Source organism: Crocodylus siamensis, chromosome 2, assembly GCF_052110815.1.
Source record: "Crocodylus siamensis isolate JL-2025a chromosome 2, ASM5211081v1, whole genome shotgun sequence".
Classification (NCBI taxonomy): Eukaryota; Metazoa; Chordata; order Crocodylia; family Crocodylidae; genus Crocodylus; species Crocodylus siamensis.
This window is the reverse complement of record NC_143396.1, coordinates 289,269,934-289,294,841: the sequence shown is the minus strand read 5'-3', so window position 1 is coordinate 289,294,841 and position 24,908 is coordinate 289,269,934. Positions and strand designations below refer to the sequence as shown.

The 24,908-nt window shown below is 50.7% G+C and overlaps 1 protein-coding gene across 3 annotated transcripts in view; it reads right to left on the bottom strand.

Annotated features, from left to right (window-relative positions):
* The window catches only part of GNG2 (G protein subunit gamma 2), an 84,815-nt gene that overhangs the window by 49,947 nt on the left and 9,960 nt on the right, over window positions 1-24,908 (bottom strand). The window contains exon 3 of one of the 3 annotated variants that reach the window (XM_090034367.1): window positions 16,508-16,600. The exons of 1 other annotated variant lie outside the window; for it this stretch is intronic. The gene's annotated coding sequence lies outside the window, so the exon portion shown is untranslated. The remainder of the gene's footprint in view (window positions 1-16,507; window positions 16,601-24,908) is intronic. One more of the 3 variants, XM_090034368.1, reaches the window with a different exon arrangement.

Sequence of the window (24,908 nt, the reverse complement as noted above, 5' to 3'; positions counted from 1 at the left end):
AATGGCAGTGATCTTGAACTTGTTGATCCCTCCTGGTTTGGGGAGCAGAATGCAGGAGGGGACTCTGGGAGGAAAAAGCTGGAAGGAGAGGGGTAGAGGAGATGGGAGGTGGCAGAGGGAAGGCGTAGATGGGTAGCAGAACACACCCAAGACTCACAAAGGGATCAATGTTTGCAGCTGCCACTAAAAGAAAAAGTAAAGAGAAATAAAAGGAGAGAAGGAAAGACAGCCAGAGAACGAGAGGCTAAGATGAGACCACGGTGCTGGTGCTCTGTCCCGAGAGGCATGGCTAATGCCAAGTGGAGATGAGGCAGAGGCTTCCCCCATGCTTTGCTCATGCTTCTGCAGGCTCCCACCACCCTGCAGGTCCCTGGTGAAGGATAGTATGGGGACACTGGCTCCAAGCTACTCCGCACATCCCTTTTCTGTTGTATGCTGACCTCCCATTTGAAAACGCTGGTGCAGCAAACTGGTTTCTGGGAAGCAGAGAGAAGCAGGCTGCTGACATGTGCCTCTTCCCAGCAGCTGGGGTGACCCGCATTAGCACAATTCAGTTTTGCTCCACCACTGTGCTCTGTTCCCACCAATGGCTTTCGCTTGCAAGCAGCAGCCGACAAAGGTGACAGGACACAGTTAAAAGAACGGGGCACTGACTCCTGCTGCAGGGCGCATGGGCCCGGGCTGCAGAATTGGGACAGTCACTTTGAGAAGAGGGAGGCATCTACAAAGAAGGGCTTGGTCCACACCGAGCACCTGCCCCGACGCAGACCCAGGTGGTTGCGTGGGTACCAATTTCATGCTCAGACACAGAAAGTGGCAGGTTGCACCAGCTGAGCCTGGTCTGGGATTCAAGCAGGGGGAAGATAAGATGGTGCAGCTTCCCCTTGGCTTGGCTCTCCTCAAGGATTGCCATGTACAGCTCTGCCACTCGGTCACCTGGGCTGATTCTCCAGGGCCAACAAACCCCAAAGCAGCTGAGTGCACTACATCCACCACCCCTCCACCTCCGTGTCCTCTGGCACCGGACTTGCTCCCTAGTCCTTACCAGGACACATTCTCACCAGCCTCAACCAGGTACCGGCTCCATCCTGGGGACCTGGAGGAGCGTGGACTGCAATGGTTGATCTCTCCTGAAGAAGGGCCCTCTGTAGTGGCACGGGGAAAGATAATCCACATGGAACATACTGGAGGTTTCACCCTGCAGCAGCTTTGAGGGGGACTCAGAAATCAGACAATCACAGAGATGGGCTGGAAGGGACCTCTGGAGGTCATCTCATCCCCCCTTGTCTGATGCAGGATCAATCCTATCCAAGCCACCCTATACAAATCCATCATCTAACCTCTTAGTAAAAATTACACAAGACACTTCAAGAGGGATGTGGACAGCACGGAGAGGGTCCAGAGGAGGCCAGGGGACAGCAGGGCAGGCCCTATGAGGAGAGGCTGCGGGACCTGAACCTGTTCAGCCTCCACAAGAGAAGGCTGAGGGGGGGTCTTGTGGCCTGTTACAAACTAGTCAGGGGGGACCAGCAGGCACTGGGGGAGTCCCTGTTCCCCCGAGCACCGCCAGGAGTGACCAGGAATAACGGTCACAAGCTGGCAGAGGGTAGGTTTAGGTTAGACATCAGGAGGCGCGACTTCACGGTCAGGGCGGCTAGGGTCTGGAACCAGCTTCCAAGAGAAGTGGTGCAGGCTCCTACCCTGGGGGTTTTCAAGAGGAGGTTAGATGCACATCTTGCTGGGGTCGTTTGACCCCAGTACTCTTTCCTGCCATGGCAGGGGGTCGGACTAGATGATCTGCTCAGGTCCCTTCCGACCCTAGAAACTATAAAACATAACATCAAACTTGTCACAGGTAAAGCAAGGGACCGTGGTGGCCAACGTTGTTAAAAGATACTGGAGAGATGCAAGAAAGAAGGTAAATCCCCCCCTCCCCCTCCAAGTCTGTACCAATCTGACTATGGAGGAAAATTCCTTCGTGCCAGTGTGTACTTCTCAGTGAGTACATGCAGGCTGGGCACATGTGCCCGGGCCTTGCCAGCGCTCCTGTGGCTGCCTGTGTGAAGGCAGACAGACCATCGGTGCGTGCTGTCTCTCTGCGGCTTTCCCCGCGTGACAGTCACCGCAGAGGCTGAACAAAAGGTATAAAACAGGATGGCTGGTGCTAATTAAAGCACTTGGGACAGCAATAGTCCGGCTGGGATGCTAGAACACTGTACAGCTGGCACACCAGATACACGGACCCATGGACGAGACACAGCCTGGGTGGGGAATGCTGCTTCTCTTCTGTAGCAAGGGAATCCTTTTCACCCCAGGCAGCAAAGCAGGAGCTGGGCTCTCATCACATCCCCCTGTTTTAAAGCTTCCTGTAATGCTCCCCGCACTACTGTGCACCACAGTCGTCACGAATTAGAGGCAGGAAAAGAGAAGTAACCAGCTCACGCGATTTGCATGTGGCTGTTCAGTCTTGCGAGCAGGGCTGAGACCAGCGGCCTCAGGCACTGGCAAGAGGTGCAGGGAGGGGAAAGGGCACATGGCAGGGATGAGGCAGTGCAGGGTTGCCCCATGCACCGGCTTTGCTGTGGCCGAGTGTGTGGAAGCGCCGGGGTGTGGCTCATCCGGCACGCAGGCCACAGTCTTCCTCCTGTACAACGTCACGAGAGTGCAGAGCGGGGGTACTGCTGGCCTGTTACTGGCACAGTGCTACCTCCCACATGGGGCCGAGCATACCAGGATGCCGTCCTGGACGCTGGTCTCTGACAATCACAGAGTCACATCTAGTCCACATCTAGGAACGACCATCCCTATCCAAACCACACTATGCAAATCCATGGTCTAACCTCTTAGCAAAACTGCACAAGGCATAACACCAAACCTGTCACAGGGAGCAGGCTGCAGGGCGAACTATTCTTGCAGAAATGGCTGCTGTACCTGCTGCTGCCCCAGTCCCTCCCCACCTACTCAAAACAGTGGCTATACCTCTGTACCATCTTCGTGATGAGCAGCCGGGCTATCAGGCATCCTGCATACATCCTTTCCTGCCCCATCTTCCCGACGTGATCCAGGGCTGCCTAGCAATTGCTGGCAGAAGTCCCTGGGCCGTCTGTGCTGCGGGGCACACAATGGTAACCAGGTCCTACCCCTCCACCGGATGTCCCAGCCCTGCACTTGTAGCTTAGGTTGCCTCGACCCAGAGGATTCCCCCCAAGCTTCAATCACACCCCAAGATGCACCTCAGGCAGAGGGAATGGGGCCAAGGAGTTTGTCATAACATGCAAAAATCTATCTGGACGATATTTATTTATTCACCTCTGCTGCCAAAGGAGGTCAGGCCATGGGCTGGCAGGCTACACTTAGGAGAAGAGGATTCAATCCTTTGAGCATTGTTTTAGCCTAATGAGCTGGCCCCAAGACAAGAGACAGATGAGCTCCAAGTGTGACATGGGGTGGGGGGGAAAGTGGGATGTCTAAAGCATTTGGCAACCCAGTTGTAAGCCTTTGTTCCAGGCTGAAACTCATTCCTCATGCTCTTGGCTCAGCGATTTTTATTTCCTATTGAGTAGTATTCCCCCCGGCTCTTCATCTCATTAAATTAAATAAAGCTAAGCCTGTGTGAATGTCACAGCTCATTTAAAGGAAGGGGATGGGGGTATGTCTGATGCTAGGGGGCCAGGCTTTCTCAGATAGCTGTAAAGGTACGTAGGATGGCAGCCTGCAGCCCCCTTGCTCTTCCAGTCCCAGACCTTTCCTCACTCGCAACCTCTGCAACGCAGATCTTGGCACTGGTTTGGTAAAAAGGGGAAATGACTGGTTAGTGGTTTGCAGGCTTTTTAGACTCAAGGGCTGTGTCTACATGAGATGCTTACTGTGCTGTAGCTCGTTACTACTGCGCAGTAGTGTCGTGGGGCAGAAACCATGATGCATGCTACTGCGCAGTAGTCATGAGCTACTATGTAGTCAGCAATATCAGGAAGCCATGCAGGGATGCTACAAGTGAAAACTACACACTAATGTCCCAGCCTGGCTTCCTGGTGACACTACTGTGCAGCAACGCCGGTGTTACTAAGAATGCAAGTACTAAATAACTGTGCAGTAACAACTGCGTCTCGTGCAGACGTGGCCATGACTGCCCTCATTAGAGTCAGTGCATCCCTTATAAAATGCAAGCTCTTGGCTTTCACTTGTGTTTTTGGCTATGAAAAAAAAAGACTAGAGTGGTTCTTCTCTTGTGAAGAACTCAGAAAGCCTGCAGCAGGGCAGGATGGTTTTGTCACTCTGGATTCCTATTCAAAATCTCAAAGTTCGCCTTGTGAATCACATGCAGATGTTTGCAAACTAACAGTGCTAATAGCACATGGCAAAAATGTATATGGCAGACAATAATGGATCCAGTGACGCCAGGACAAAAAGCTATGCAGACAAGGGATTTTATTAGCCACTTTGTGATGCGTACTTGTATTAGCCACTTTGTGATGTGATGTGGTTTATTACCATATTTTCTCACATACAACACACTTTCCTGCTCCCCAAACTAGCTGTTGGAAACTATACTGCACATTATGTGCAAGAAATACAGTAAGAGCAGTTTTTGCCTGTTACCGGGCAAAAGTGAAAGTAAAATCTGCACATGACAGAGGGAGCAGAAGAACGAGTAGGCTCGCTTCCTATCCTGCTGCTGCTCTGCACAAAGAACTGTTTTCCTTCATTTTGCCTTTCAAAAACAAGTGCGTATTTTATTCTAGAGTGTGCTGCATGTGAATAAATATGGTATAATTCCTTTGTATTATCTTTGCACTAAGGAGGCCTATTGTGCAGGGTGCTGCACAAACACAGATCAAAACTGCTGTCCCTGAAACAGGCACACTATATAAATTTAACCTTTGAGGCCGGGGTCTCCACGCACGAGCAGTCGAAGCTTTATCAAGTGTTTTGAGGTGTCCCAGCAAGGCAGGGTTTGAAAGGAGGGAATCAGAAGGAAGCTTATCTTTATCTTGAAGCTCAAAGAGATTTGCTTTTCCTATAAAAGGTCAAAACTAAACAAAGCCACCAACATTAAGTCATTTTAAAGTGCAACCCTCAAAGCATATTTCTTCCCCTGAGCACGTTGCTATTTAAAGTAACCCCCTGGAAACATATGAAAGCTGATGGTATTTCCTTACTGCACTTCCTGCAGAGGTGAGGCCACTAAATTTAAGTATTGTTTTTAAAAAATGTGCAAAAGGAGATGGACTTTGCAAGAGTTATATTATGCAGAAGGGTGAGGAAGGAAAAAAATACTTGAAACCTCCCAGCCTTGGGATTCAAACCAGGAGAAAACAAGACTCAATTCCAGGATAACATCCCATTCTTAAGACGCCATCAAAGGGCCTAAAGACCAAGAGTATGGGAAAGGGCCTAAAGACCAAGAGTATGGCATTTTGACATCCAATCCGTATTCCTGCACAGTGTGGGACGCAATGACCATGCTGCATTTCATTCATCGTAGGGCCACGTCTTTAATACAGTATTAAAGCATGGCCAGCAGCCATTCAGTCCCCATTAACACATAGCCCATGTGTCCAGGAGGTCACAGAGGCAAGATCTCTACCATCCCAGTTGGGCAAGAGCGAGCCGCTAGAGCACAACCCAAGCAGCCATGGTGCTATCAGCACTGGAAATGTCTTCGACTCCATCCCGTCTTTCACTTCTGTGCAAAACCACATGGAACTCTTCACTGCATCTCAACGGGACACCGTAAGCAGCTGCAAGCAACCCGCCCTCCTCTGCCTGCTATCTGTATGACTCACGCAACCAGTCATTGCGTGATCCATCCCCAGAGCATGTTTTTGCTGCTCGCTTTCTCCTTTTTTCTCAACTCGAACTATGAAAATCAAGTTAGTCCATCGCAATGTTGAGTAAAATGGTGCAGTTTCAGGCCTTGCAAGGGAGCGTTTCTTGTTCCCACGCGTACACACACTTTCTGTTGGGCTCTGAAAGAACTGATGGAAACGTCATTTCCACTGATTTTAGTAAGAACAAATTTCACTTGTTCATTATCCACTATTCACTTCTTTCCCTCAGTCCTTTGTTTCTGCTTCAGAAGCATCATTTCCACCCCAGGTGATCTGGAGAGATGAGCCCAGTGATTCCCAACCAGGGGGCCAACGCATTCTGGGGTGCCTTGAGATCCTTTCAATGGTGCCATGGGGTGCCATGCAATATTAGCACTGTTAAGCATGCAAATGTGATTCACCAAATAAACCCAGAGCTTTCAAACAGGAATTCATAAGTGGCAAAACCACCCTGCCCTGCTGTGCTCTTTTTGAGTTTCTGCAACAAAAGAACTGCTCTAGTATTTTCCTTTGGTCCAGAAACAAGGGGCTGGCATTTTCCGAGGGGGACCTTGAGTCTAAATCGAGAAGTCCTTGAGTCTAAAAGGGCTGAGATCCTGGATTAGCTTTTCTATCCTGACTGGGTACAGCCTAAATGACAGGCAGGCAGCAAAGGAAAAAGATCCCAGAATGACACAAGGCAGGAAGAGGAACTGGGGCGGAAGGGAGGCAAGCTGTTCCTCCAGCATTTCTCTCTCAAGCATTAGCCCAGGAAGGGAAGGAAGCACTGGATGTGAAGGATGGACTAGCTCATTGAAGATGAATGTCCGACTGACAATCATATTAATCTCTGAATAAATAATGCATTCTGTTATTATAGTACCAGCAGTCAGTGCTTGTCCCAGGGCCCACCGTAACTCTACCCTATTAAAAGTGCAATAGATGGAACATGGCAAGATAAAAACCACTGGCATAATTGAAAGAAAAGCTGGGCTGCAACCTTTCAAGATGACAAGGTCCTGACTTGCCTTAAGATAAGGTTCCAGCTCTCCTCCAGGAAGATGCAGGCAACGGGTCATAGCAGAGGTTGGTGTCCAGCTGATGTTAGTGGGGTTCCACATGGGACCAAGAGTCCCTCGAAGTAGATCCAAGTTCAGAGTCAGGACCTAAAACCGTGCTGCATCCCACATCCAGCCCAGAGCCTGAATGGGTCTCTCTTCATGGTAGAGTATCAGATATAACATGGACTCTACTCTTGTGCCCATGTCCCTAAAGCCACCTCTTCCACTTCACTCATAAATGGATTCTAGGCTATGGGAACCTATACAGGATAGTAGGGACTTGGCCTTTGAATGGTTTGGGGAGTTACAACAAACTGTAATCTCCTTCCCAAAAGGCAGCCAGTGCAGAGCCCCAGGCATCTGCGTCCTTATAGCCCTGTCTTCTCTTCTGCAGAGCATGAGCCCCATGGGTCCCAGTCCTGGTTTGGGCATTTGGATGCTACTAGAATGCAGACACCATACTATTTCACACACAACACACATCTCTTCCCCAAAAAACTAGCTGCCAGAAACTGGAGTGCTCGTTGTATGCGAGGAAATACGGTAAGAGCAGTTCCAGCCACTTACCGGGGAAAACAGGTGTAAAGTCTGCACTCGAAGCACAGGGAGCAGAACAACACAGACTTGGTCTCCCAGCTGCTGCTACTTGGCTACAAGGAAAGATCTTTTTTCCTTCATTCTGGCTTTCAAAAAGAGGTATGTTCTAGGTCATGATGCACACAAGCAAATAGCATTATAGCAGCGGTTAGGCAAGACTTGCCTGAATCAAGTTATGTGCATGTGGGTTTGCAGACTGTGTCTGGTTCCTAGCTAGCTTTCCAGATGAAGGCCTATCTATGGATGTGTGTACAGGTCCTGATGTTCTCTGGGCACCACTTAAATAATACTGTCACAAACAGAACAAGTATGTTGGAGGACATCAACCAACAACTTACAAGCCACCTGGGAAATGGAAGAGCAAACTGGAGGGACAAACAGTTAGCCAGGCTGGTTCAGACAGAGCTGATCCAGCTGTGAGGAGGGAGTTGGACTGGATGTGGCCTCCTGAGAGCCCTGCCAACCCCACTCTTCTATGACTGAGACACTGGTGCTAGAGAGGTGTCATTTAGCCTTGGACTGAGTGTCTCAGCAGTACAATTGCACCACCGCTCCCTAAATGAACATCGTATGGGTCAAAACAGGAATCCAGCCGCACTGACTCCTGATGTCCTCTGCCCCTGTGAGCCGCAGATGGGATCACAGGTACCAGCCAAACAACCGAGGCAGCTATAAGGCAAAGAAGCTGTCCTGCAGAAAAGCGACCACCCTGCCCAAGTCCTTTCAAGCTTTCTCTTGGCTAGCATAGTCTTTAAGATAAAACTTGGACGTTGTACTTGGACTGATCTGGGCTCCCAGCACGATCGTTAAAGGGCCTAATTTTTCATCAACACAGGGCTTTGGCCTCTTTGCACCATGCTGGCACCAAAAAATGACCCTCAATGACTTGCTGAGACTCCCCTATGAGGCAGGCTTCCCCAATCAGTGCAGAGTTCATTACAAGGGTCCTGTACTGGTCCTTCCATCTGCCCTGGCATATGGGACCTGCCTATAAAGGTCCAGACTTACTAGAGTGACCATGGCTACAGTCCTGCTATTCTCTGCTTTGCAAAGGCCACTAGAAGAAGAGTGTAAATTAGAGCCAGTCTCAGAGCTGTCCCAGCGGACACTGGGACCATGCAGATCCACAGCTGGCCCAAGAATACTGTCAACATAAAAAAGTGGCTTAAAAGCCCTGAAGCCTCATCCTTGCCTCAGGACAAGGCTCCAAGGTCAGACCGGGGTGACCACCCTACAGCACAGGTGCCATACGTGGCATGGGCAGCGTCTGTATGTGGCACGTGGCAGACCAGGGAGGGGGGGACACACATCACACTGGGAGATAAAGCAGGGAGCAGAAAGCAGAGCAGCAGCTCAGGAAGGGGATGAGGATGGCACTTGGGGAGGATGCTGTGCTTACTCTTTGGCATGCCTTCCAAAAGTGTTGGCCCCACTGGGTTAGACCACAGATAGTGAAAGGAAAACAGGTAAAGCAGACTTCTATCTTGAGAGAACAGCGGCTGGTATGCTGTACCCACAATGATTCATGATCTCAGCTCCTGATACCCACAGTCTTTACCTGGCTCCAGATGTGTTCATCTGGAAAAGTTCAGCAATTCAGGACAATGTGACAGTGAGGGATGACAAACCCTGGCCAAATCCTGGACAAATTTCCCCATAATGGATTACTATCTCTGCTCACATGTCTCAGTCCAGAGCTGGGCATCAGTCCGGGCTTTGACCAGATTTCCCATTGTAGCTTGTTTTTATTACACAGACGGGCAACCAAACTCTTTGGACTGGCGCAGATCAGCAAGCAGATCTTCAGATACAGTCCACTACCCACTCAGACCCAGGTTTCCCATAGTTTCTCTCTGCCACAATGCACTTGGTTAATCTGACAGAAATAGAGAAAATGCACGGGGAAGCATCTGGGACAAAGGCAACCCCGGCCTGGACCTTTGAGACCTTGGTCTCTGCTCTTCTTGCAAACAGCTGCTAGCGATAACCCTGGAGCTGCCTTGCCACAACATTTCCAGGTTGGGTGCATGCAGGTGGGCAGGGTGTGCTCAGAGGCATCTGGTGCCCCATGCAGACATACCCGTAGATGAATGCAATTTGCTGCGATATAACCTGAATGTACAACATAAACACCTCGCGTGACCAGCGCAGAAGAACTGTCCTCAACCCCGGCTGCCAATAATGGACTACACGTACGTCCATTTAACTTGTTCATTTGACAGCAAAATTGCCATTGCAAGGGCCTTCTGTGTTCTGGGGAGGATTGTGGATGGGTTGCAGCGAGAAAGGTCTTTGCAATCCGGAACGCAGATGGTGGGTCATTATTAGTACATTGTCTGGGAAATTGAGGGGGAAGCTTGAGCCAAGGAAGCCTTTGATAATCACAGAATCATAGACAACGAGGGCTGGAAGGGACCTCAGGAGATCACATCTAGTCCAACCCCCTGCTCCAAGCCAATCACTCACTGCAATGGACATGACAAAAAGCAGAACTTCAGAGTGAGTTTGCTGAGATGGGTGAAGCCCAGTTTGCAAAGAAGGATCAGGACATTTCAGACTGCATGCAGCTCCCAAGTGGTAATGTGTCTATGCCTCATTACTGGCATGCCGGCTCTGCTAACAAGTGCTTTGGTCTCTTACTGGTGAACCGCAGGCAGGATGTCAGGCTTCATTCCCTATTTTGTCCCCCCCAACACCTAGTAGAGGAACAATTTTCTGATAAATCAAATCCTTAGCACTCCCATCTGCTAGGAGTAAGAACCATGTCCCAAGAGCTGCCTGGTTTCCGCTTTGATTTGCAAAGACAGCTCCAAGATGATGGTTGCGGAGAAGGCAATGAACCAGAGATAAAATCTGGCACTGTGTTTTTGTATGAGGAAGGTACAGATAAGGAGCCCACTTCCTCCAGGTGGTGAGCACCATGCACATCACAGCTCGTGCGGGCTATGGGTTCTCCACTGGGACAGGTATGGAGGGACGAGTCACTCACCAGGATGGCAGCAAAGAGGAGAGACTGTCAGAGGATCCTTCTGATCATCTACAGCAGGGGTGCTCAGGCCCTGGCTTGCAGGCCAGATCCTGCCTGTGGATCTGTATCAGTCAGCCCGTGCAGCTCCCCCAGGGTCCAGCATTACTTGCTGCTCCATTGGTGCCAATCTGGGGAGCGGTGGCAGCATTACTTGCTGCTCCCTTGATGCCAAACAGCTGGGCCCAGGGGGAGTCCTGTGGGCTGGGTAACATGCTTTTTGCACGCTGGACTGTGCTGGCATATGGGCAGAGCAGGGTGGTGCAAGCCGGACTGGGGCAGTGTATGGGTGTGACCAAATCCAGTAAGCAAATGGCATGCAGCTGGATGGGGGCAGTGCAGGATTGGACCCATGGGCCCTGCACAGGATCTGGCCCACTGCCTGGCTCCGCATCATCCATCCGGCCTGCGGGGCCACAAGGTTGGACACTGCTGATCTACATGGATGCCCAGTGTGACCCAAGCCAGAGACCCTCGCCCTGTGGCCACTGCCCAATGCCCATCGATCCTGGGCACACACAGGCACGTTGCTCCAGATATGGAGTCTTCTTGCTGCATGGGGCTACCGTACAGGGCATTCCCCCCTCTGAGGGGGCTGTGTTTTCCATCAACATCACATGCCAGAACCCTTGTTGGATTAAGCAGGTCCTCAGATCAGATCCTCTATCAGACAGGGTGCACAGGGCAGGGAGCAGAAAGCAGAGCTGCACATCAGGCAGGGAGAAGAAAGCAGAGCAAGAGTTTGGGCAGAGGAAGGGGATCCGAATGGCACTTGGGGAAGGTGCAGTGCTTGCTTTCAAGGGTCTATCCTGTCAAGGGCAGCGTGAGCACTGCAGAGAGGGAAGGATCACAGTGGTTACAGACCATCAGTCCATTGGAAATTACCTTTGTGGCCTTGGTTACGGGCCATTACTATTGGACCTATTATCTGCTATTATTATTTTATCTGTTACTTGCCATCAGACACATGCTGAATGGACCGGGCACCCTACCCAATAGCAATGTTTGCCTGGGGAATGACCCTAGGCTTCAGTTCATTTTGCATTAACTCCTCCTTGGGCACTGCCAGGCTATTATGAGGCTAGTAACAGAGCCGACATGCCCACTCTGAATACAACAGTGGAGGAGGTTGTTTGCTCTCCTGCAGTCGCAGTGCACCTGCCTCCGGAGTCACAGCGAGGAGTCTGACTCCCGTGGGCAAGCCAGAGGGGACATCTGCTCCCCACCTCCAAGCCCTCTTCTGTCACTGCATTCTCAAGCCCAGCTTTCTGGGAGTTACTGTAGCAACACAATCACTCCCAGGCAGACGTAGGAATCCATCTCCTTACCAAAGCATCTGAGGGTTAGTGGTCTTCCCTGGCTGCATCCTTCAAATGACCTTGAGAGGCCACGCAGTGAAACCGAGGCACAGCAAGGCAAAAGGATCCACCCAAGGAAGCTGTAGCAGAACAGGGATGTGAACCCATGCCTCCCAAGTCCCATGCTGATGCTCTGACCAGTGGGCCATCCAACCTCAGAGGCTTGTTTTGGGCCTACATGTGCATTTTGCTCTCTGTAAAAATGGCAATAAGGAGTTTACGACTCAGATGATGCTGTGGTTTATTCTTCTAGAGACCTGCATTCGCCAGTGCTAGCAGCCAGCCGAGGCACAGCCTTCTGAAACCAAATGTATGAGCGCAGCACGAGGTCGAAGCAACCCCTGAAAGAAAGGACCTCATCCTATCACCAGGAAGAGTCGATTTTTTTTCCCCTTCATCTGTTCCCTTTTCTGCCTCGTTTGGCTTTCTGCTCTGCCCAGCCACGCGGGATAAATCGACATGGGGAACGGGCACTGGAGCCGGGCTCCCTCCCATGGCTTTGTCTCCTGGGTGCATCATTAGTGACAGTGGTGGTCTATATTTAGTGCAGAGAGGCCAGCTCGTGAAGGAGCACTGCTGGTGCTTTTCACCAGAAAAAGCACACCAGCACCTCGCTGCTGCACAGGGGGAACCTCTGCATTCAAACCCACATTGCAGCACATGGGGCCAAGCAGGGACTAAGCCAGTCTGCAAGCTTCAGAGGGCAAATGTGGCACTGCGCATCTGTCTGCAGTTGTCTGCTAGCTCCTGCTCTGGCATCGTCAGCCCACCTAGCTCCTGCAGTCAAAGAACATTGTACCCAACAGCCGGCCAAGGAGTGACATGGCCAGCCACCTTTCAGTCCTCGGCTTGAGCAGCCAGGTCCCATTTACAGCTGCATTGACTACGGGCAGTCGTTGGCCTGAGTACGGAGCAGGGCAGGAACACAGTAGCAAGGCCCCTTAGCGGCTCTGGCAAGGAGAAGGCTACAGAGGTTTCATTAGCATTGCTGGACAAGCTGTTTTAGAAGACACCCAGCACAGCAAGGGAGAAGAGCATGAACTAACAGCGTACAAACTTCAGGGAAGGCAAGAAGCATTTAAAGGAACATACACTGGAGGATGGGGCATGCTCCTGGAAGGATGCAAGTGTCTCTTCTCATCTGGAAAGGATATGCCACCCATCAGACTATTGTACTACAGGCTGCCCTGGGAACAGGAGGGCATTTGTCTGCAGTTTTCTGCCACCTCTCCCCTGGCATCAACACCAGGGACTGTACCAACGCACAGCAAACATGCTCCCCAGCATGGGAAATGATGCTCAGTCAGGGGAGATCTTTCCATGAGAGTGAGTGGTGCCACCCCACTGCTCTCCTCCAAGTGAATGGCTCCTATTACCCTTCTCCGGATTCAATCTCTCTTCAAAAGCTGGCCAGCAAATCTTTTATGCACGTGCCTCCGCCACCCTCCAATTTTGATGTTTTATCCTCTTCTGTTAAGTCTAAGCAGAAGTGGAGTGGGCACCACCTGCCTGGTTTGGAGTGCTTTTGGCCTTCTCACCTCTCAGCTCGTCTCCACTGCAGAGTTAACTTTAATTTCAACTCCTGATCTGGCCCTGGTCATACCTAAAATCCCTTCGCTCAAGAGCAGCGGTGCTTTTAACTCAAGTCAGCCAGTCCAGGAGGCAGCTCATGTTGAGCCAGCCCAGCCTGTCTGCTGCTCACACATCTGCTTCCAAGTGCGGACAAAGGCTAGTGTCACCTGAGCCCAACCCGGCTTCCACCCCTGTCCTCATGCTCTCCCCACGAGCCCAGAAGGGACAGATTCCTCCACCCACAAGTCACTTGGAAAGCATCTGGAGAATGGCCTGGCTTTCTGCAACACTAAGAGTTATGGGACAAGCTCCCAGCTTGCATAGAGCTCCATGCAGCACTTGCGCAGACCACCACCTCGAGTGTTATTATGCCGCACGGCTGCTTTGATCCAAGCTAGGCTAATGCAAGAGGTATATCACTGCCTTCCCTATTCAGTGAAGAGGTACCTGCATGTCCCAGACTCCCCTCTTCAGAAGCAATCTTACTGCCACTTTCTCCCTAAAGTGGGTACTTCCACAAAGAGCCTCTGATGCCAGACAGACAATCACGGACCCTGCTGCAATCTCCGTCTGTCCTGTTCACAGGTTATGCCACGATCAGGAAAGGCTCTCCCAGGAGAGCTGCACACAGCAGACACCACTTTTTGTACCTCGCTCCTAGGTGACAAGGGAGTGAGTAGCAGACAGTCTGCATTTACTAAATAGCTACCTGGGATGGACATGGACAGGCAACACTTAAATCAGTATAACTTCTATGTGTGGAGTTTTATCTCTGATCCCTTTCAGGGTAATTCTCCACAGGATTGGGCACAGGTATCCCAGGGTAGGGCTCTGCATGGCCTACGCATTCCTTTTCGACAGTGCTATTATGCCGACTGCATCAGTTTAAACATGCCATCTGTCTGGGCTTTGGAAGCCAGGTTGCATCTGATCAGTGGAAGCTCAAATGAATACTCTGGGAAATAAAGCCTTAAACTGAAAGCTAAAGTTGTAAGAGATGAGAGGAGTTCTGGGCAACTGAGCACCTAATGAATGGCCTTGTGTTTCTTAATGCTCCTGGCCTGAGTGTTTCTGTAGGGCTGCCGTCATTAGGGTACCCCACAATTCTGTCTGCACTTCAGCTTCCCCGAGACTGGCCTTTTTGTGTTGAGCTGAGCTCATTAAAGGGAAAGTTGAATTTATATTTGCACGTGGAAATACCGTCTGCCAGTGATTTCTCCCCAAACTGTTGGTAAAGGAGGTTTCCAAATCTTGCAGCACCCTGCTGAGTCAAACAGCTCCCTGAGGCCGGAAATAAGAGGCATCGGCTTAAAGCATAAAGAATACCTTTGACTTAGAAATCTGCATTTGCTCCTGTATCTCGAGAGCCGCGGAGAGAATGCTGTACCGGCATTTGCTCAAGGAGATGATTTGCTCTGGAAAGTTAAGAAATGCTTTCTCCCCTGCCAGCAAGCAAGCAAGTCTTGCCACCCTCCCAGCGCCTGCTTATTTCCCTCGCTGTCTCTAGCCACCCCGCTCCTTCCTCCGCCCCCTCCTCTCTGAGACATAGTATTTCTTATTCCAAAAAGTTGTCAGGCCAAGTGTGATTTGCAGTGGAGCCGTTGTGAGCAATGCCCAGAATTTCAATCAAAAGGCAAGCATTCACTGTGTCAGCAGCCTGCTGGCTCCGGCTGTACCGCGCCCCTGCCAGCTTTTCAAAGACACAGCAGCTGTGTCAAGCTAGGAGAGAAGCTGCGGCTCTTTGGGTTCAAATGTTATTCTGCAAGCTCACACGGGAATCAATGTATGATCCTCTGGGCCCTATTCAGTCAAGCTCCTCTTCTTTTCAAAGAGATTGGATGTTGGTGGCTGGCCACTGGCTTGGAAACGTCTGTCCTGAGGCAGGCTTGAGGAAGGGGCGGCTGGCTTCCAGCACAGAGATCCCCAAAGGCAAATATATCTGCATCTCAATTCTTATAAAATCATGAAAATGAGGGTTGGAAGAGACCTCAGGAGTTGATCTAGCCTAACGCCCTGCTCAAAGCAGGACCAGCCCCAACTAGGTCATCCCAGCCAAGGCTTTGCCTAGCTGGGTCTTAAAAACTTCCAAGGACGGAGATTGCACCACCTCTCTGGGTGACCCGTTCCAGTGCTTCACCACCCTCCTAGTGACAGAGTTTTTCCTAATATCCAACCTACACTTCCCTTGTTGCAGCTTGAGACCATTGCTCCTTATTCTGTCATCTGCCAGAGGAGGAACTGATTCCACTCAATTAATGGAAAAAAATGGTGCTCACTCTTTCTCTCTTCTCTCAACACAACAGGGATGCCTCTCCTTCCTTTCCTTTCCAGCATGTGTTGCTCAGTAGTGAATATATATTAGTGATCATTAGGCTCCAGAGTCAACACCCCACTCACAGCCAGGGGGCAATCACATCTATGAAGGCTATTCTTTCAGGCTACCTGGATTCCCAGGCAGATATTACTACAGATTTACACCCAGTACACTATCTTTGCTATGATCAAACTTAGAATTTATACCAGGAAAATAATGGAGGCATAGAGGGTAGGGAAGGTACAGGAACACCCACAATCTAGCTCTAGCCAAAACTGGGCACTTTGGGTTTGTAGATAAAGAGGCTATTTAATGATTAAGTTCACACAGAGACTGCCTGGCAGTATCTACATGTTTCCCCCCAATACTAGAAGCTGAAAGCATGGCTCTTACAGCCTTTGCTGCTTGAAAATCTGTTCTCTGCCAAAAAAATCAAATGCATTTCAGCATCACTTTCCCCTTTCCTTATCTCAGACACTGTCAGGTACAGGAAGAAACATCTAGACCCCTGAGCAATTACATCCATGCTGGACACCTCACACCAACCTCTGGCTGGGTCATTCAACAAGAACAAGCTCAAAAACATAACACCCAAAATCCTGGTGCTAGTAAAACACACCCGACCGACTGCACTGGCAAAGCTCATTCCTAGAGATGCAGATTTTAATGCCACAAAGGACTACTGTAATCACTTCAGCTGACCTCCTTCATAATTTAGGCTGTAGGATGTCACCAAGGTGCTAATGCATTGGCCCGTGCCTTTTAGTTACCTGGAATCGATCTCTGTGAAAGCTACCTGGTTCTTGATCCGAGCGATGGAGATTCCTTGATTCAAGTGACCTGGTCCTAGGTAAGCTGTTGATCTGTTAAAAAAAAAAAAAAAAAAAAAAAAAAAAAAAAAAAAAAAAGCACCTTATTTCTAGTTCAAACAGGCCAACATAAGCTTCCAACCATTCCTCCTCTGTACAGCACAGGTGGGGACAGCAGACTTCCCCATGCTATTCTGAATAGGATTTGTATGGGCTTCAGGGCAATGGAGAAGCACAAAAAATATACAAGGCAATGGGGATTTCTGGGTGGAAGGCAGCCCCCGTGTTTGACCTACAAGGCCAAATCACCTCCAGGCATCAGTGTGGGACTCTTGGCACAAAATACCAAACTGAACCGATTCAGCAGAGAGAGCAGTGAATAATGGCCATTGCCACAAACAAGAGATGGGTGCCCATGTCCATTGCAGCTGGAGGAGTGGCAGAAAGTCTTAACCCCCATGCCTCCATGGTCCTGACCCTTTCTGAGATACCCATGAACACGTCATGTGCAAGATGCAGGGCTCTCACGAAGCTGCCAGCTCGGCTCACGCCAACCACTGAAACGGCATTTCAGAGCCATGCGTGCCCCTCCTGGCCTGGTTCTTATATTCTGCACATCACCAGGAGTATTCGGCGCCTTCTGGGGTTATGAATAAATAACTAAGCCTTGTGACTACTGATGTGGGCTGCAAGAAGCTGGTAATCTCCAATCTCTCCTCCCTATCATCTTGCCTGAGTGATAATATGAGGTAGTCCAGACCTGGAGTACTAATAGCTCCTGAGATTCATTAGGCATGAAGAGGTGTCCCTATGATGTTTCGTGAGATGACAGCACGGGTCCCCCTTTCCATTCTTCACCCCAGTGTGTCCCATCCAGCATGAGGCAGAACTCCCTTTCACCCCACCTGTGCCTTGTTTCTCAGGGGCCATCCCACCTCACTCCTTCCCTAGTACAACCTGCTGCTGTGCCTCCCAAGCTTGCAGCACTTCGCCTGCATCCTGCCTGGGCAGGAATGATGCTGGACACAACTGCACCTGTTCTGCCAATGCCCAGAGCTGCTCATGCCTATTCAGAAGTGGGAAGTGGGCCAAGAAGCTAACGCGAGGCAGCCCAGCTGGTGGGTCCTGCATCCCTCCATGGCAGCGAGGAAGTGGGAACAAGGGGAAGAGACACTTTGGGGCAGAAAGCCACCCCCTGAAGCTGACCGTGATGTCTCAGGCAGCATCCATTATTGGCTGGATCAGACCTTTGCAGCTTGGATCTGACACTTCATGGACCAGATCTGGCTGGCACACTGTAGGGTTGCTGACCCCTAAGCTATCCACGACCCAAGAGCAACCCATGACAAGTGACAGTGCTGGATGCTCACTGCCGAAGTTGCAAATAAAGACCTTTTTTCCCAACTATCTAGTTGGTCTAATAAAAGACATCACCTCTACCACACTGATTACTTCAGAAGTGAGGAAGACAATGCAATCCAGATCCTCTCCGACTCCCTCCGGAGAAAGCTCGGGTGCAATGTCTGGGGCAGATTGGGCTTTTCAGAGAGGTTTAATGTTTTGCTTGCTGCGGGGTTGAAACTTGGGGCAAAAAAGCAACAGGTTTTTCCTCCATCTGTTAAATCATGGTGTGTTTTGGTGCTAGCGTGGTCAGATGGAGCATTGAGGAGTGAGTTGGGAAACTTAAGATCTTGCTCTTTTCTTATCTGTTCTCCCCTCCTAAAGCTCCTCTAGAAATCATAGAAATACATATGCTCGTTCCAAAGGTGCCAACACATCTAGTTCATGTGCAACAATCGGGGAGGGATGGGGAAGAGAGAGACGTCTCCCAGCAGCTGGTTTTGAGTGCTAAACCTCTCCCCCGCCCCACACACGCGGTAGAGCTGGCAACACTTTCAAAGCTTTGAATATTGCATTTTGAAGTTGGGGGGGAAGTTTCAAAGCCATTTATACACTGCCCCCTCTCTTCTCTCTCAGCAGTTGAACCACACTGCTCCATTCCTCTTTCCTCCCCCATGACGGAAAAAAGCTCTCGTTAGTTTTGATGTGCAAGGTCTGTGCCTTGCTAAGGAAGACCCAGGTCCATGCTCGTTTGTACTGCAAGAGCACCCAGGTGAGGCTGCACGCTCCACACATGTCCGGAGCAAATGATTCAAGGCCCTACCCCTCGATGACATGTTTGGGGTCTATTTTATTTGGCTCTGGCTGCCTCAGGGCTCTACTTTCAAGGGCTAGAAACATCCCTCTTTCTTTTTTTTTGAAGCAAAGTTCTCCTCCTCCCTCCCTCCCTTCCAAAGCTGATTTTGCAAGAGACTTAGCAGGGTCTCTGTGCACAGGCAAAGATGGGGAGCACTGCTGAACCCTCCACCATATTACAGCGGCAACAGGGGTGGGAGAAAACAAGCCCTCGCAGTCCCCAGTTATAAGCACCTCTCCTCTTTCTCATGGCCCTCCTTATTATCCCATGTTTTGGGCAGCACAGTGAAATGTATACCACCACCAGAAGCGCAGGCTTACACAGAGATGCACGACAGAGCCCAAAGGGCTGTCTGAGAATCAGCCCAGGGAGAAGAGTCAGTCGTATCCCTGCCTCCCTCTTGGCAGCTCAGACAGAGAAAAATTGGTGTGTTGCCTAGCTACATCTGTGCAGGCAGGCTCAGGAGAAGAGATCTCATCTCTGACCAGACTTGGGGAGTGTTGAAGTGCCCGACTCCCCTCATCGAGGGGCCATACGGGTTTGCAGAGGCTCACGACTGCTCTTGTGCCCAGCCTGGAGATGGTGCCTGCATAGGCACCTGGTCACGGGATCCCTGGGGAACGTGTTATGGGTGTTCCTGTCTAAGCCCCTATCTAGTGATGCCGCTGGAGGTTGTAGCCAAACTGGCCTTGACCTTCACTGCTCTTGAGCTAGCAGCGATAGGGGCTTCAGCATGGGCTGCACAGGCCCGTGGGGGAGCTGGGATAGACCAGCCTGCTCATGGGCAGATCTAGGATTTTGAAAAGGGGGACGCACATGGAGAGGGGCATCGTCACGTATAACATACCACACATTTTTATCTGGGTAGAACAAACTTAGAAGCTTTACTAAGATGCCAGGGGCCTGGGGCTGTACTTTAAGACTAATGCAGGAACAAATATCACTTGACTGGAATAAGTTAAAAACCATCCGCAAGGCTAGGAGATAGGCCTATTTGAAAGCCAAGGCCGGGGGCCTAGCCCACCAAGCGTATCATGGCTGCTACTAGTGGGCAGTGGTAGTATCCTCAGCTAACAACTGATTACGGGGGACAAATAACGGAAAAGCAGGGCATGCTCGTGAAGGTCATAGGGCCAAAACAGGCTGGGAAATAGCAGCTTCAATGCCAGGAGCAATGGGCAGTCAGCAGAATGGCAGAAGTAAGGCTAGCTTAATTAGTGGACCAGCAAGGCCATTAAAAAGAAGAGGGGGTGGTGAACACCCACGGAAAGAATCCAGTAGATGATAATGAGCTATGAAGTCAAGTGACTCCTTCACTGCTGCCTGAATAGAAATGCTGCTGCCACTGCCAAGCAGCTACTTTTAACCTTTGAGTGGAGCAAGAACCCAAGTGGGGGTGCATGTGTGCCAGTGAACACCCCTGAACCTGCTGCAGACACTGCTCATCCCACACAGACCACCTCTCCTCTACACCAAAGCTGGGCAAGGTCCTGCCCCGCTCACTCCTAGGGAGTCCAGCGGCCGGCTTTCTGCAGGGGTCCGTGGCGAAGACCGTGGCAGTACGAGACAGCTGTGTAATGGCTAGCAGCTGGCTCGGCAGGTGGTCACTAGAAGAGGATGCTCACCCTGCTCTCAGCGGGGTGCAGGGCCCTGTCCCATGTGGCTCCAAGCTCAGTGGGGTTGAAAGACTGCAACATGCATTGATACCCAACGCGTGAGAAAAATTCCAGGGGAAGTCCCGAGACTTGAGGCATTTAAGCCACTTTGCTCTAAAGCGTGGAAAGCTGTGTCAGGCCCCTTCAGCAAGTCTTCTCACATCAGTACTTTCCCTTTTTCTCTCCACTTGGCTCCTGAGGGCTATGAGAAACAAGTCCTTCCCCCCACTCAGGGTCCCTCCAGCTCCTCATCCCAGTGCCTTTATCCAGCAGCCCCAGGTCTCCCACTTCCCCTGCCTCTTCACCACAGTTGTCTTCCCATAGCGCCTTTCCCCTCTCCACCATCTTCCTCCTACCCCACTGGTTCTCAGCCTCCACCTGAGCTCAATGTCTCCAGTGTCTGCTAGCTCCTGTTTCTTCTGTGTGTAGCCTCCTTGCCCCTCCAACCTCTCTCCCCCTGCCGGACTCCCATCCCACTTTCCCCCCACCCCTGATCACCACCTTGGCATGCTCTGAGCATGCCTGTGTCCCTTCAGCCATGTAGAGCACTGGTTTTCAACCTCTTTTCATTTGTGGACCCCTAAAACAAACCTCTCCCCCGCCCCACGCACACGGTAGAGCTGGCAACACTTTCAAAGATTTGAATATTGCATTTTGAAGTTTGGGGGGGAAGTTTCAAAGCCATTTATACGCTGCCCCCTCTCTTCTCTCTCTTTGAAAAGGGGGGGAGCACACATGGAGAGGGGCATCATCACGTATAACATACCACACATTTTTATCCTGGTAAAACAAACTTAGAAGCTTTACTAAGAAGCTTTTTTCTGTCACGGACCCCTTTGAACTACAAGTATGGGTATTCACATACTTTTGATTGATCGCAGACCCCTTAGAGATACTTTGCAGACCCGTAGGGCCTGTGGACCACAGGTTGAAAACCACTGATGCTGACAATACAGAGGCACCGGCACTGCCATGGCCTGTGTGTTTGTACAGCGCCTGGTACTTTTCATACTAGGTTTGTGCTAAAATGGGTGATGCATTCAAACCAAGAGCCTTGGGTGTTATATTTCTAACAGGTTCCCTGCAGATAAGAAAGCAGGCTCTCAAAAACCAAAGTTCATCGGTCATTTATAACATGGTAGCTAAAGCTACACACAGTGGAAGTACCCACACAGCATAGCCCTTCGGCTCCTGGCTTTTGGAAAAGCCTTCCCCTTGGGGAAATGTAGCTAACCCCCGATTAATAAAAACTCAGTTAATAAAGTTTGCATGTGGTTTGTTACCTGCTAGACCACACAAGACAAGAGCTCTAGTCCCGTGGAGCTGCATGCCCGATTGTCCAGGAGCAGAGGCTGAAATCTTTCCCTTTTTGAAGCCATGGGTGTTTTGGGCTACATCAGAGGTGTTTCACCATCTCTCTGGTGCAGATCATTTCGAGCAGGAACCAAGATGCTTTGGAGCTGCTTAACCTGCAGCCCTGAAGTGCAACAAGAGCCCAGCACTCTTTGGCAACCTGGCATTTCTCTCCACTTGCACCCCCAGGAAGGATCAGGGGCTGCTCAGGGGACAGTATGGGATCCCTCACATGGATGGACATATGGACAGGCAGCACAAACAGCTCCCTCATTATGCTGACATTGTTACATGCACTGGGTCAGTTTGCTGCTTTCTTAACCTGACAGCACATGGCCATCCTATCCTCCCCGTTACAAGCACGGCTCTGAAGACAGAGTTAGATTGTTAAGAGCATCTGTGGATACAGAAAAAGGACACTTGCAGCGCTCAGCTGCTATTTCAGCTCTGGGTCTTACATACGCAGTGACTATTCAATTTGATTTTATTCTTCGCTGAAAGATTCTTTTCTAAGCAAGGATACAACTTGGGACCCAGGGGAAAACCATTTAAAAGACAAATGCTGGCCCCAGCTCAGGAAAGCAGCAGATCACAGGCTTGCATGCCAGGGTAAGCGAAGCCTCAGTATCTCTATGCAGAGAAGCACTTAAGCACGTACTTTATGTGAAGCTTATATTTAAGACCCACAGAAGTTCATGGGGCTTTGGCAGGTGCTCTAGTACTTTCCTGCAGGGGCTTGTACTGGAGTCTTGTACCAAATGACAAGAAGTGGGGTTGGAAGGCTTCTCCATAAATCACCTAATCCAACCCCCTGCCTGAGGCAGGATTATCCCTCTCCAAACCATCCTATACAAGTCCACTGTTCAATCTATTAGCAAGACTGCGCAGCACAAGACCTAACCCCCGAACCTGCCACAGGTAAAGCAGGGAGACGCGGCAGCCAACATCCTGCCCATGTAGAGGCCACATCCCCTGCGTGCCACAATCAAGCCCTCCATCCTCCCTGACGTGCTACTCCAGGTGCCTTCTCCTGCCTCATCAGCTTTCTGTTCCCTGCCCTGGGCTCCCCACCTGATCTGCTGCTCTACTTTCTGCTCCAGGATCCTCTGATTTCCTGCTCTTTCTGCTCCCTCCTGCAGGATCCCTGCCTGAGCTGGTGCTCTGCTTTCTGCTCCCCGCCTGATCTGCTGCTCTGCCTCTGCTCCCTGATTGATCTGCCACTTTTGCTTTCTGGTCCCTGCATGATCTACTGCTCTGCTTTCTGCTCCCCTTCCCTGATCTGCTGCTTTGCTTTCTGCTGTTCACTGCAGGCTTCCTGCCTGATTTACCACTCTGCCTTCAGCTCCCTGTCTGATCCACTGTCCCTCTGCTCCCTGCCTGCTCTGTCACTCTGCTTTCTGCTCCCTGCCTGCTCTGCCACATGCTGTGCACAGAGGCCACCTGTGCCACCCCTGCTTTACAATTTCTTAACTTGGATCAGAAAAAGGATCTGAATGAGTCACTTGCTAAAAGCGCCAAACAAAACACGGCATCAGGCCTCCAAGAGCGAGACTGACAACCTAAAAATCCCACTTCTCGCCTGGCATTGTGATGACAACCAAAAAAATTAACAAAAACAAGCAACTTTTTTTTCTCAGATTTTTTCCCCCCCCCCTCCACGTTGAGCTTTTGGCAGCGCCATGAGTTGAGAATTTCCCTGTCCCCCCGCAGAAATTGTTCAGCTCCCTCAGTTTGGGTCAAATGAACATTATACAAATAGGAAAACAGGACTGCAAAAGCCACAGCCGCTCACTGGGGGGACTTGGGGTAAGCAAAGTCTTAGATTCTCTTTCTAGCCCGTCTCTTTGAGACCGGCTGCATTGCCAGCAAAGGAATCAAAATGGTTTTCATGTCTGTCTGGTGGTGCCCAGCCCCCCAGAGACCCTATAACTCATCATAAAGCAGTGACAAGCACTCATGTTCCTGCATAGTCTGGGAGACTTATAAAGACGGGTCCACAATTTCCAGGCCCAAAGGCACGGCAAGTTGCAAAGTCTCATATGCCATCCTGCCTGCGTCATGCTGGACCGAGTGGGACCGTTTCATGTCTGCGGTCCTGCAGTCTGCTTCTCCGTCTCTTGAGGCTACTCAGAGTGAAAAGCAGGTGGGTGCAGGTTGCTTCCAACTTCTGAGCAAAAGCCACAGTGACTCACAAGTACTTGTCCTAAAATCTCAGCCTCTCTGACTGGGGGATTTAGGTGCCTCCTTCCCATCACCGCTGACCTCTGCCAAAAAGACCCGTGGGGAAAGCCCTTATGAGAAGTGGTCACCCAGAGCTGAGAGAACCATATCAAAAAGTTCATGCCGCACGCCCACGCCCCTGCCCTTCGCTCAGTGCAAGACCAGAGGGAGGTGAGGCCTCTTGCTACCACCCCGGACATATGATCTTGAACCCTGTGCCAGGCCTATGCTGGAGACTAGCTTTTAATGACTCTGCTCCGCTGCCCTCTGGCTTCAACCTGCCACCGGGGATTTAGAGAACTCCTTCCCATGAATACTGATCTCTGCCAACACAGACCCAGGGGAAAGGCCCTTGCGAGAAGGTCGCCCAGATCTCCTGAACAGCTGTGAGAACTGCACCAAAATCCAGGATCTGCACCCATGGCAGGAAACATGGGCTTCTGCGTAGCTGTGGACTGCAAAGCGTCATCCTTCCACAGATGCTCGGGCATCCTAGTCTATCCTGACAGTTTGCTCACATCCTCCTGATGTCTCCAGTGCTAGGCTGCTCCTCCAGAGCCTTGCTGGGGCCAACACACTCTCCCACCCTGAAAAACTGCTGAGAGTAACTTTCACAACCTGAGATACGGTTGATTTGGTGCCTGACACCAGCAAGGGTAATCCCTTGATAAATGTTTTGCCCCAAGATACCCAGTCAACCAGAGGAGCTTATCGAACAAGTGTGAGAAGCTGGTATGATAGAGAGGTCACCCAGCAGCTTCCACATCCTCCAGCCTGCTGCCCCCCACTCGCATCACCGGGGAGGTTGAATACACTTGGCTCCAAATATACCATTTAAAGCATGCACCTAAATCAGGGAGGGTGACTCAGGAAACTAGTTTGCTGCAACTTCAGCCAGGGTGACAAAGAGCTTCAAAATCAGCCTTCCCTTAGTCCT